The sequence below is a fragment of the Callithrix jacchus genome, chromosome 8 (genome assembly GCF_049354715.1).
Source record: "Callithrix jacchus isolate 240 chromosome 8, calJac240_pri, whole genome shotgun sequence".
In the NCBI taxonomy this organism is placed as follows: Eukaryota; Metazoa; Chordata; class Mammalia; order Primates; family Cebidae; genus Callithrix; species Callithrix jacchus.
Window position 1 is genome coordinate 25,741,206 of NC_133509.1, and position 14,206 is coordinate 25,755,411.

Genomic DNA, 14,206 nt, shown 5'->3' on the forward strand with positions numbered 1-14,206 from the left:
GGACTACCAGGAATTCAGAAGAGCAGCTGGTAGCAGCAGACCCGATAGGTGTGGGGAGAACCATTGGTGATGGGAGAAGGGCATGTGTGAATTTCAGGTGTTGGCCTTGGATACTGACATTGGGTTGGTGATGATGAAGCGGGGACAATGGGATATTGGTACTGAGCTGTTTTGATTTTGGGGTACTGAGGAGCCAAGGATTGCCATGGATACTTAGAGCATGGGGCAGCCCTGAGGGACCCCAAGAAGGGCTACCACTGTGAGGGACAACTAAAATGAAGTGGTTGAAAAAATCAGAACAAAGCTCAACCAAGTCTGTAGAGATGAACAGACCAGTGGCCAGCTAATTTTTTAAAAATCTTTTTTTTTTTTTGTAGATTGCAGTATCTCACCCCATTGTCTAGGCTGATCTCAAACTCCTAGGCTTGAGTGATCCTCCTACCTTGGCCTTCCAAAGTGTTGGGATTACAGGCGTAAGCTATTACACCTGGCCAGGGTGGATTTTCTGATAATATTTAGCAGGACCTCATCAAATGAAGCAGTCCTGAAGGAGAGTGTGTTGTGACGAGAGTCCATTTGTATTTTGGAAAGCTAGTTGTTAGCAGAGTTGAATCCAGGTGCAATGAAGCCAGTTAATGACACTCTAAGACTCCTCGTCACTCATCCCCTTGACATCCTTACAGCATGGATGTACCGCTGGTGAGAGGAGGTGAGCAGGACTGGAGCTGTGCAGGGGTAGCTGAGAGACACCTGCCTGTGAAGAAGGCAGGGTAGATGGACTCCCGAGCCTCAGCTCGCTGCGCTGCTCCTTGCTGTAACCTGACATTGTGGCCCTCATTGCTGTCCATGGATCACCCAGATACCCAGGCATCCTGCAGCAGCTGAGATTGTGGCTGTACCAGGAGAGTGGGTGGCAGCCAAGCCAGGCCTCCATTCTCTCTTTTTTCTTTTCTTTTTTTTTTTTAAGATGGGGTTTCACCATGATGGCCAGGCTGGTCTTGAACTCCTGACCTCAGGTGATCCGCCCACCTCGGCCTCCCAAAGTGCTAGGATTACAAGCATGAGCCACCACGCCTGGCCGGCCTCCATTCTCTTCTTGAAACTTCAGTACCTTCTCTTTGCCCTAATATAGCCACCCCTAACTAATGACCTCAGTATCTCCCATACCTACTCCACCATGGCACTGTATCTAAACCTACAGCCCCACCTTCCTTCCTGCCACATGAGATGAAATGTCTGTCCTCACTCCTATCTCAGGTCAGCCCCACCTGGCTCTTCCTTCTGCAGTCATCACCTTTCCTTCCCACGCTGTCCATCCCCCTTTCTCTGCAGGACCACTCTCATCCATGTATAAACATCCTTTTAAGAAACCTTTCCAGCCGGGCGCAGTGGCTCACACCTGTAATCCCAGCACTTTGGGAGGCCGAGGCCGGCAGATCACGAGGTCAGGAGATTGAGACCAGCCTGGCCAACATGGTGAAACCCCGTCTCTACTAAAAATACCCAAAAAATTAGCTGGGCATGGTGGCGCATGCCTGTAGTCTCAGCTACTCGGGAGGCTGATGCGGGAGATTTGCTTGAACCCAGGAGGTGGAGATTGCAGTGAGCTGAGATCGCACCACTGCACTACAGCCTGGGCGACAGTGCGAGACTCTGTCTCGAAAAAATGAATAAATAAAAGAAACCGTTCTGTGGCCCCACATCAACCCGTTTCTCTTTTCCTTTTCCCAGCACATCTCCCAGGAGTTGTCGAAATTTAGTTTCACTTCTGTTTTACTGCCGATTCCTTCCTCACCCCACTGTGGCATTTGGAACAGGTGCTTGTAACGTGGCAGAAAAGCAGCACAAAAGGATCCGTGATGAAAAGTAAGCTTATCTCCTCTCCTCTTCCCAGACACCTGGTTTCCCTCCTGGAGCCAATTGATGTTACTCATTGCTTGGTGTCCTTGGTATATAAGTATATACCTCTGTCTACTCTGATGGGGCTCCTATATCCACGCTGACTCTAAAAGGCCCTTCTCGGGGTCACCGGTGACCTATACCAGCCCAGAGCTACAGATCATTTCTCTCTTCATCTTACTCAAATTCCCAGCAGCATTTGACATGGTGACCAATTCTGCTAGCTTGTCCTCCTTGCTCTGTGGACATTTTTCCTGGTCTCCTCTGCTGGCTCCTCCTCCTCCATCAGTCCTCTAAAGGGTAGTATGTTCAGGGCTCAGTCTTCTATTTTAATCCTCCCTAAGTGCTCTCTGTTCTCAGTCCTATAGCTTCAACACTTTCTATGTGCTGATGACCATCACATTAAAATAATCTCCAACCCACCGGGCACCGTGGCCCATGCCTGTAATTCCAACACTTTGGGAGGCTGAGGCAGGCAGACCATCTGAGGTCAGGGGTTCAGGACCAGCCTGGCCAACATGGTGAAACCCTGTCTCTACTAATAATAGAAAAATTAGCTGGGTGTGGTGGTGCACGTCTGTAATCTCAGCTACTTGGGAGGCTGAGGCAGGAGAATTACTTGAATACAGGAAGCAGAGGTTGCAGTAAGCTGAGATCATGCCATTGCACTCCAGCCTGGGTGACAGAGTGAGACTCTGTCTCAAAAAGAAAAGAAAAGAAATACTAGTTTTCTCCTCCAAATGATGCCACCATTTACCCATTTGCTCAGACAAGAGCTCAACCCTTGAGGGAGCATCGAATTCATCAGAAAGACTGATCGACTCCCCTTTGCAGGATCTATCTTAAATCCATCCTCTTCTTATACCTCCGCGACTGCCCCTAGCCAAGCCACCATCGTCTGTCACCTGGAATACAACAGCTTCTTCCTCAAACTGCCACAGTTCAGCCAGGGTGGGCTTTGACAATATCACTGCTCTGCTTGAGACAACCTTCCAGTGGTTTCCCGCTTTGCTTAGGAAAAAATCCCACCACTTTACCATGGCCCTGCATGGTCTACCCCTCCTCCAGACCCCCACACTGTCTCACTCCACTCCCCGACTTTCCTGCAATGTGCTGGCACATGCTGTCAGCCCCTTGCTGATCCTTCTCTTCAGAATGCCCTCCCTCTAGACCTTCAGGGGCTGCCTCCTTCTCACCAACTCTCGGGACTCAACCCAAATGTGACTTTCTAAGAAGCCCTCTCTGACCACTACCAGACCTCTCTACCAGTTTTATCTTCTGTACAGCCCTTCTCACTTCCCGAAATTACTTGTGCATGTATTTATGCCCCGTAACACGTGCTTGGAATGCAAGCTCCTTGAGAATAAGGCCTCTGATTTGCTTCATACTCTAATGCCTGGCACAGAGTAAGAGCTTAATCAACATTTGCTGATTGACTCCAGAAATGAAAGAGCAAGCTGTTAAGGACAAGGTCTGTAAGGGCTGGGAATCCTTCCTAGATAATCATAATCATCTGTGGTCTCTTTAGAGTTAAAAAAAAATAGTTCTTAAACACAGCCCTCTCCATCAATCCTGCCTAACTTAACAACTGAGACTTGGCAGTGGTCAGAAAGGCAGCCCTATTTAACTTCTTCCTCTGCTGTCCGTACACCAAAAACCCAGTGAATGTCATTCAGACACATTGTATTAATATGCACTACACTTATTAGAGCAGTGGCTAATAAGTATAGAGAGCCTTCTCTCCCTGTATTCCTTTTCTTTCTTTCTTTTTTTTAAAGACGGGGTTTCACCATGTTAGTCAGGCTGGTCTTGAACTCCTGCCTTGGCCTCCAAAGTACTTGGATTACAGGCGTGAGCCACCACGCCCGGCTTCTCCCTGTATTCCTTACCTTACCCCTCACCCTGGCCCCCGCGAACCCGTCTTTCCCTTTTGGTAACAAGGGGAGGCAAGCTGACTTCGCATCAGACCTAGGAGAAGTGGGAAGGGCTCGCACATTACCTTATCTCCCTATGGGGAGATGTAAAATTTGCCCATAAATAAAACATTTTATTATTTAGCTTGAACATTAAATTTCATCGGCATGCAGCATGTGTTTTATTATCTGTACCAGACACTAACGTGTACTTAAAAATGAAATTCTGGAACGCTGCCCTGGCTTGCAGAATGCCAGTAAAGAAATTCGAATATGGTCTTGGAGAGATAGTCCAGACCTTGCCTTCCAAAATGGCACAGGCATTCGGCATTTTTACATTCATGTAGCACTTTGCAGTGGTGGTAAAGATGCTGTAATTGTGCCTCTAGCGGCTTCTACACTGCTGCTTCTAATCTACTGCAGGCTGGAAAATAACACACCACAGCCAAAGACGTTGGAATTGCGTCCAAAGTAAGCATCAGTATACTCTAAATGAGTGTGGAGGGAATTCTATGAGAAAGGTACAGAGAATCTGTGATAGCTGTTCTCCTTGTCCACCAGCCTTTCTTCTTCTTCTTAGGATTTTTTACCTCCTGCTCCTTTGTTCCTGGCTGCGCTCCAGAGAAACTCTTCTCAAGGGTTAATGTACCCATGAAGCACCTGGGGATCTTGTTAAAATGAGTCTGATTTGGCTGAGTGTGGTGGCTCATGCCTGTAATCCAAGCACTTTGGAGGCCAAGGCGGGTGGATCACCTGAGGTCGGGAGTTCAAGACCAGCCTGACCAACATAGTGAAACCCCGTCTTTAAAAAAAAAAAAAAAGTAAAATGAGTCTGATTCAATAGTCCTAGGGTAGGGCTTAGTTCTAATGAACTCTCAGCTGATGCTGCTGGTCATCAGACCACAGTTTGAGTAGCCAAACTCAGCATCCAATAAGATGCCATTAACCGCAAGTGGCTATTTAACTTAAAAGATTCAGTTCCTCAGTTTCACGATCGCATTTCAAGTACTCCATGGCCACATGTGGCTGGTGGCTATTCAGAGATAGAACATTTCCATCCCATGCGGAAAGGTCTACGGGAGGTGGGGCGCAGTGCCTCATGTCTGTAATCCCAGCACTTCAGGAGTCTGAGGCAGGAAGATAACTTGAGGTCAGGAGTTTGAGACCAGCCTGGCCAACATGGCGAAACCCTGTCTCTATTAAAAGTACAAAAATTAGCCAGATGTGCTCGCTGGAACCCAGGAGGCAGAGGTTGTAATGAGCTATGGTCATGCCACTGTACTCCAGCCTAGGCGACAGAGTGAGACTCTCTCAAAAAAGAAAAAAGGTCTACAGGATATCGCTGCTCTACAGAACTGGCACTCTTGGAAATATAATCCTGGAAGTGTAATAAGGTACTCTTCCCTGCTTCCCTGGAGGGGGCGAACAAAACTCCACTTGAAGTTGGGCGTGGTGGCTCACACCTATAATCCCAGCACTTTGAGAGGCTGAGACGACCAGGCTGGGCAACATAGCAAGACCCTGTCTCTATTTAAAAAAAAAAAAAAACAGGCCAGGCGCAGTGGCTCACGCCTGTAATCCCAACACTTTGGGAGGCCGAGGTGGTGGATCACCTGAGGTTGAGCGTTCGAGACCAGCCTGACGAACATAGAGAAACCCCATCTCTACTAAAAATACAAAATTAGCCAGGCATGGTAATGCATACCTATAATCCCAGCTACTTGGGAGACCGAGGCAGGAGAATTGTTTGAACCCGGGAGGTGGAGGATTTGGTGAGCCGAGATAGCGCCATTGCACTCCTGCCTGGGCAACAAGAGCGAAAACTCTGTCTCAAAAAAAAAAAACCTCCACTTGAGAGCAAATGCTTAAGTACAGTGTATCTTCATGTCCCAGTGAAAGTCCTCAGCTTACTTTGCCATTTTCCACTTCCTCCTGTCCAGACCCACCACCACGGCTGCATTTGTGTCAGTTAATGACCTTGGCCATCACTTCTGGGATGTGCCGGAGACATGGAGGAACTGCCCCTTTGTCTTCTGCCTGGTAACTCAGTGGAGGGGGGACATTTATTCCCCAGACCCCACAGTCCCTTCCCCCCTCCCCCCGCACCACCCCCACCCCGCCCTCTATACTTGTTAGGGGGCCTGTAACGTGGCAGGGGAGCTTTGCAGGAGAGTCCAGGGAACCCAACGCCCTTTGTCTGCTGCTTCCACCCCTCTGAGCATCTTCATTCCACTGGGAGGTGCAGAGAAGGGAAATTACTGGAGGATTGAGTTGATTCTGCACACATTGGAGCAATAAAGAAATGAGACCCAGCTCCCTCCTCTCAAACTGATCCCAGAAGTTGCTGCAACAATTCACAGCAAAAAGTTCTCCAGCTGCAGAAGGAGGGCGGGCGGAGAGACATTTTCCAAGAATGCTTTTCATGTGGACTCAGCGCTGTCAATTTCCTGGCAATTTTCCTGGCAATTCTGTGAACCGGGACCTGGGGCGATTTCCCAAAGTGCAGTTGGTGTGTCTGTGGCCTCCTCTAGAAATCGCATAACTGAGAGTCACATAACTGGGGGGCCCAGGAAATGCCTGCCTCATCACCCTCAGAGTTCATGGCCCAGAAGGGCTGGAAGGTACTAGAGGATCAGCACAGCTCACTGTCTGGGTGGAGAGCTTTTGCCTCCAGCTAAACAGTAAGGGGCTGGCCTGGAGCTGAACTCAGGCAGCCTTCTTTCTTGGGCAAGGGCTCTGCTAATTCACATTGGAATAACTCCTCTGTCTATAAATTTACATGCAAAGCTGACGCCGTCCATCCCAAATAACCAGGTTAATCCTGCAACCAACTAGTAGACATGTCAGTGGCAACACAGATGGAAAGGATCCCGGGGTGTGAGTCAGAAGGGCTGGGCTCAGTCTGCCTCCAGCCCTTACCACTGTGTGACTTGGAGCACATCTCCTTTCTTCTCTGGGCCTCAGTTTACTTATCTGTAAAAGCAGGCTAGTATCTATTTTTGAGAGTTGTTCAGCATTTGGTACAGAGTATCGGGTGCTCAACAAATGCTGATGTAGCCATTTCACACTTCGGAGGTGCTGGGGACTGGGCAAGGCAGTGGGGGAGATGGCCACACAGTTCCTGTCCTCATGGAGTTGACTGTGTGGAGAGGGAGACAGATACTAAGCAAAGATTCATGTGAAAAAGTGTAAAATAACGACTGTCACAGATGCAGCAGAGAGGGTTACAAAAAGTCATGAGAATCTGTAACCGGGAAGCTGACCTAGTCTGGGAGGCTGACTTCCTTGTGCACTTGATAATTGAGCTAAGAGCTCAGACATGATGGGGGTTAACTGGACATAGCATGTGCAAGTGTCCTGTGGCACGAGAGTGCTTGGCAGCCTACATGGGGCAGAAAGAGGATTAATGTGGCAGGATGGCAGTCAGGAGACATGCAGTGAAAAGAGAGACTGGAAAGGAAGTTGAGATAAAATTGTACATAGGTGCCTAGCATTGTGCTAGATTGTGGAGACCAAACCAATTATAAACACCTCTGACCTCAAGGAGCTGACAATCTGCTGAAACAGGATGATAGCTGTGAAGTGTCCTTTCAATATTCTTTGGTATATTGAATCTATTATTGTATCTTGGGCTTCGAATTTCTAAAACACTGACCTCTGGCACACAGACATAGTCCATCTGCAGAGAACCGAGAGGGGATCAGACCCAGCTTCCCAAAGAGGTCCAGGGATGTTATGGGAGAATGAGTCCTGTCTGACCAGGAATGTCCCCTTTCTGCAAAAATGCCCTGCTCGCTCCACACTGACCACTGGCTCTTGAAAGAAAAGCTGGAATGTCCCTGTGAATCCCATCCATTTGCCTTTTGACTCCACAAATGGTTTGCATTAGGGGACCATAGTGCTTTTCTGCCTTCATTCTTTCCAGATGAGGGTAGAGCCACGGGCATAATAGGCTGAATGAGTGGGGTGACAGATGCCTCCAGTCAATCCCAGGAAGCCTTCCGCTGGAGCCAATGAGAAGTGCCCCAACCTCATCCACTTAGAATGGCTCAGCCCAAGAACTGGAAACCCCTGAGCAGGGAAGGGAAAGCCATATTCCGGGTAGTGGGTGTACCTTTGTTCTTACCCTAGGCGCAGTGGCTCAATTTCCTGACCTGCTCCACGGAAGGTGACTTAAGGGTGGGGACTCCAGGAGGAGCAGCAGCAATAGCAGGAGCGGCACTCAGGTTCTGGGTGGTTATCATAATGGGAATGAATCTTAGTCCACACACTCTTCGTTTGCCTCTAAGTAAACTGAATGCCACTGGTAAGCCCCATTCTATAAAGTGGTAGAAATGTAATTTTAGTCAATTTGGGATTTCTCTTCATTGTTTTCCCTGGGATTGTATGTAAAGTCTGAGGAGGTGTATGGAGAAGTAAGGGGGTTGGGCGTGGATGTTATGAATCTGTTAAGAGACTAGAGTCTGGAACCAGGCTGTCTGGGTTCAAATCCCAGCCATGCTTCTTGCTGGTCCTGGGACCTTAGCTAAGTTATTTATCCTCATAACGGCTGTAATTTTCTCATCTGTAAAATGGGGAGAAAAATAGCGCCTTCTGTACCAGGTTGTTGTGAGGACTGAATGAGGTAGTATAAGCAAAGTTCTGTAGAACGAATGCTACATCTAATAAATATTTGCTTCTTTTAATACGGGGGTTTGACATTGTTATCCTCCCCGAAGCCCATGGTCTGGCCTCTGGGTTCCCAGGATGCAGAGTCCACATCCAGTCCATTCTTCAACACACAGGACCATAAGGCAGAGCCAGCATGAATCAGGATCCAGAGCTGGGGAAGGCTCTCTGGGACCCCATCAGCCTGGACACCCACAGTGACCCCTTCTGCCTGCACACTTGACCTGAAAGGGCCCCAGCATCCACAGTGACCTTCCAAAGGGACCCCGCCATCTGCAGTCTTTATTTTCCTCTGCCTCCTCTCCTACCTTCCAATTATAATCTTGTTTCTCCACTGGAGGCTGAGAGCCCCATCCTCACTCATCCTCATCTCTCGGCCCCATAGATATCCCCCGAGCTTTGGGGACTCCAAAGACAAAATTACTTTGTTCTTGGAGCTTTGGTGAGTATTCACTTCCCTTGAGCGGCAAGCAAGGATCCTTTGGCTGGTCGAATGAGGGAAGGAATAACTTCCCAGGCCAGGGGCAAAAGGAAATGTTGGGGATTGGGAAGCAGGGTCCTGTTAAATTGCCAAATGCTTTCTCCGCACACTGTCCTGTCACCTTACTGAGGATAAGCATCAGGTTAGTGTCCAGTGCGGGGAGTAACAGCATTAGTGCCAGATGCCTGCTGCTGCAGCATGGGTGACACTGTGCCATACCCTGCTATGCTCCAAAGACAGCAGCAAACTGAGTCCCAGGCAGGAACTCCTGGAGAATCCCTGCAGTTGGAATTAGGCTCTCAGACAACTGGCCCAGCCAATCACTGCCCCCAGGTGCACCAGGCCCCCCAGGCACTCGGCCAGCTGCTAATGCTAGCATTGAAAGTGCTTCCTGCTAACCAGCCCAATCAAGCTATTTCTGATTACACAATGAAACTTACCCTGGCAAAAAGAGGACCAGCTTTACACATCCTTCTGGAGCCAGTTTCCATGGAGATCCACTCTTCTGTCTCCCAGCCGTGCTTTCCACTTTGCTGGTCCTTGAACACACCAAGCTTGCAACCATGCCAGGGCCTTTGCACTCCCTGTTTCTTCTGTCCAGAAGACAGCTCTTCCCCATACATCCACATGGCTGCCACTTTCATCTCCTTCAGGTTGTTGATCAATTGTCATCTTATCAGTGAGAACTTCCTGACATCTTGTTTTGATTCATAGTTTTATATAGAGATGGGGTCTCACTATGTTGCCCAGGCTGATCTCGAACTCCTGAACTCGAATCCTCTCACCTTAGCCTCCCAAAGTCGTAGGATTACCGACGTGACTCACCAAGCCTGGCCCTGACATCCTGTTTAAATTGCTATCCTACTGATACCTGTTTTCCACTTCCTTTATTTTTCTCCAAGTCAGTTTTATTATTTGGTTATTGCTTTTCTTTTGATACAGAGTCTTGCTCCATCACCCAGGCTAGAATGCAATGGTGTAATCACAGCCCAGTGCAGCCTCAACGTCCCAGGCTCAAGCAATCCTCCTGCCTCAGCTTCCCAAGTAGCCAGTACTGCTGATCTTCACCACCACACCTGGCTGATTTTTGTATTTTTTGTAGAGACGAGGCCTGACAACAATGTTATCAAGGCTGGTCTCAAACTCCTGCTCTCAGTGATCCTCTCACCTTGGCCTCCCATGAGCTGCCATGCCCTGCTTGTCCTATTTATTGCTTATTTTCTTCTCCCCATTCCATGATGGCAGGGACTTTGTCTTATTCATTGCTTTATGAAGGAAGGAATAAAAGGGACTTCACTGCCAGACACAGTGGCTCACGCCTGTAATCCCAGCACTTTGGGAGGCTGAGGCGGGCGGATCATGAGGTCAGGAGATCAAGACCATCCTGGCTAACATGGTGAAACCCTGTCTCTACTAAAAATACAAAAAATCAGCTGGGCGTAGTAGCACATGTTTGTAGTCCTAGCTACTCAGGAGGCTGAGGCAGGAGAATCACTTGAACCCAGGAGGTGGAGGTTGCAGTGAGCACTCCAGCCTGGGTAACAGAGCAAGACTGCATATCCAGGAAAAAAAAATAGGATAAATGGAGACTGGACATGGTGGTTCACCCCTGTAATCCAAGTACTTTGGGAGACCAGGGTGGGCTGATCACTTGAGGTCAGAAGTTTGAGCCAGCCTTGCCAACATGATAAAACCCCATCTCCACTGAAAATACAAAAATTGGCTGAGCGCAGTGGCTTATGCCTGTAATCCCAACACTTTGGGTGGCCGAGGCGGGCAGATCACCTGAGGTCAGGAGTTCAATATTAGCCTGACCAACATGGAGAAACCCCATCTCTACTAAAAATATAAAATATTAGCTGGGCATGGTGGCGCGTGCCTGTAATCCCAGCTTCTTGGGAGGCTGAGGCAAAAGAATCGCTTGAACCTGGGAGGCAGAGGTTGCGGTGAGCCAAGATTGCGCCATTGTACTCCAGCTTGGGCAACAAGAGCGAAATTTCATCTCAAAAAAAAAAAAAAAAAAAAAATTAGCTGGGCACAGTGGTGCGTGCCTGTAGTCCCAGCTGCTCAAGAGGCTGAGCCACAAGAATTGCTTAAACTCAGGAGGTGGAGTTTGCAGTGAGCCAAGATCTTGCCTCTGCACTCCAGCCTGGGTATCAGAATGAGACTCTGTCTCAAAAAAAAAAAAAAAAAAGAAAGAATAAATAGAGATGGCTCCCTACAACCTATGTTGTTCATTTCTTATGGGCAGGATTAGTATGTGGTCATTCTCTGACGCTCCCCTAGTACCTGCCCCTGGGTTGTAGGAGGTGTTCAGTACCTCTTTATGGAAGGCACTAAGGAAGGAACAGTGCAAGATGTCTAGATTCTTTTCAAGTTTAATTCTGATGCTGCGAACAAATAGGAAAAAAGTCGTTCTCCGAGAGCCACACCTTTTGCCCCGAAGCCTCCACCCTAGTAAGAGGGTTAGGCCCAAGTCCAATGTTCCACCTCTGAGCCGAGTGAGGCTGGCAGGCTCACAGCAGGGACACCAGAGGATGAGACCACAGCTCTCAGAGGAGACTCCACCAGGTCCAACATTAACAAGGAGAAGATGGGGGGCAGCTTGCAAGCGACTTCCTGAGCCTCAGTCCTCCATCTCCCTCCAAACACTTCTAAACAACTCAAGCACCCGCTGACAGCTGAGATGGGAAAGGCAAACCCTGGATGGGGCTTCCAGCTTGGATTTCACATAATGAGGCTTCAGAATCCGGAGGGTGATTACGAGCCCACTGGAGAGGGACCACCTACAGATTCTGGAACCTTTCACTGCTCTACCGCATGTGGCTCGACATGTCCGGCTCAGCAGGAAGCAGCTCTTGGATGAGAAGGAGGAAAAACACAGACACCGTAACAGCACAGTTTAGAAGTCAAGGGCTTAGGAATTCCATGGTGGAGATGGGAACACAAAAGGGTGACCTGGGGTTGGAGGGACTGTGTCCTAGTTTTCAGCATTCACCAAGAGCAGGGATGGAGGAGGGTCCAGAACCCACCCTACCAAGTCCACATCCTCACAGGAGTCCCAGCCACCAGACCAGTCAGGATGTGTTTATTCAATTTGTTTTCATGGTCAAAAATCAGACATGTTTATTGATTTTATTAGTAGCTATTTTCAAATCGTGGAGCTGGAGAGAACTTGGGTTTCACAATTGAGTGGTCTCATCTACAGATGACACCACCAAGGCAAAGAGAGGGAAGGCGGGTTCCCTGGGGTCACACAGGCTGGGAGGGGTGCTCAGCGGGCTGGGGTTTCAGATCCTTGCCCCTGGTGCTGTTAGCCCACTCTGTTACTCTCACTCAAGTAAGAGCCAGGAAGGAACCAAACGAGCCTAGAATCCTATTCACTCCTTCCCGTTCTCTCTCCCTCCCTCCCTCCCTCCCTCCCTCCCTCCCTTCCTTCCTTCCTTCCTTCCTTTCTTTTGAGACAGAATCTCACTCTGTTCCCCAGGATAGAATGTGCTGGCATGATCTTGGCTTACTACAACCTCTGCCTCTCAGGTTCAAGCAATTCTCCTGCTTCAGCCTCCTGAGTAGCTGGACTACAGGCATGTACCACCACACCTGGCTAATTTTTATATTTTTAGTAGTATAGGGTTTTGCCATCTTGGCCAGGCTGGTCTCAAACTCCTGACCTCAAGTGATCCACCTGCCTCAGCCCCACAAAGTGCTGGAATTACAAGCATCAGCCACCGTGCCCGGCCCAATCCACTCATTTATTGTCTGAAGAGCTGAGTTGTGTGAAGCCCAGGCCCTTGGAAGGTGCTGGGGTTGGGTTGGCGTAGCCAGTGAGACCCTTGTGTACTAGCTAGCCATTGTGCTGGATGCTTTACCACATCTCACTTTCTCCCTGGACTGTCCCTAGGAGTGAGGTGATGAGGACTGTGTTCCTTATTTTATAGAAAATGCAACTGTGGCTCAGAGAGGTTAAATCACTTGCCCGGGGTCACACAGCTAGAAAGTGATGGACTTGTGATTCAAACGCAGGTCAGTCTGATACCAAGCCTTTGCCCTTCCAGGGTGCTAGACTCCAGGGAGTTGGCCTAAAATAGTTGAGGAAGGAGTTGTCATATAGGTGAGAAAGAACGTTGGGAGCTACAGCAAGGAAGACAAAGAAAATTGCATTTTTGAGGCCAAAGATTCTTAGTCACAGAGGAACAGCTACCAGGCCTCAGACTGCTGCTTAATTGCCACGGGCAGGGCTCTGAAAAGCCTCCTCTTTTCTACTCTGACTTCAAACAGATTCTCCAGGCGAGAAAGGCCAGCTGGTGAGACAAAGTTTCCCAGAGATGGGGCTTGCAGGGAAAGGTCAGAGGAACTGTCCCCGGGTTCCTCAGAGGAGGCAGAGGAGTTGGGAGTAGTTAGCAATAACTAACACCAGCCTGGGCATCTAGAGTGCATGGCCAGGGGGAGGCTCAAGGGAGCAGGCAGGGCTGGGGCCTGGAAGCCGGCCAGAGTCCAGCCTAGCCTTGGGCCGGGCCCAGAAACCAGTCCTGTTAAACAATGCATTACACCACCATCTCATGAACTGCATCAATCCAGAAGGTCAAACTAACTCACTGCAGCCTCTTCAGGGCTCTGTTGAGTGGGCGAAGGAGGACAGGCTCCTGAATGCCAGGGACTTGGATCCACTCTGGTTTATTAGCTCCAAGATTTCTGCTTCCCTTGGGTACCACCTTGCACCCCAGGCCCCTGAGAGCCACCTGGTGCCCTTAGAGGAGTCCGAAAAAGAGGGGGTGCCCAGGCAGTGGGCCAGGGTACAGACAGGAGTGGACCCCTCGCCCAGGCCAGCCAGGGCAGAGCAGAGCAGTGATACAAAGACCAGGGCCGGAGATAGCATATTAGGGCTCAGGGTGAAAGGATGAGGAGAGGCTGGGGGTGGGAAAATGAGGCTGGCAAGCTTACAGAGAGTGAGGCAGACCAGGGCATGGGGTTCAAGACAAAAGGAACACAAAGGTGGAATTGGCCAAGCTGGGCCATTGCCAGTTACAGATCTGACAGACCAAAGGTATTCATCAGGACAGAACTGAGGCAAGTGGTTAGGACTGGAGAACTCGAGGAAAGTCACAGAACTCAAGGAATGATAATAAAGGTAATGGAAAGGTCAGAAAACTAGAACAATGAATGGTTCTCAAAGTCTAGGCCCTAGAACAGCGGCATTAGTATCACCTGAGAACTCCTTAGAAATGTACAACATTGCGCCAACCTA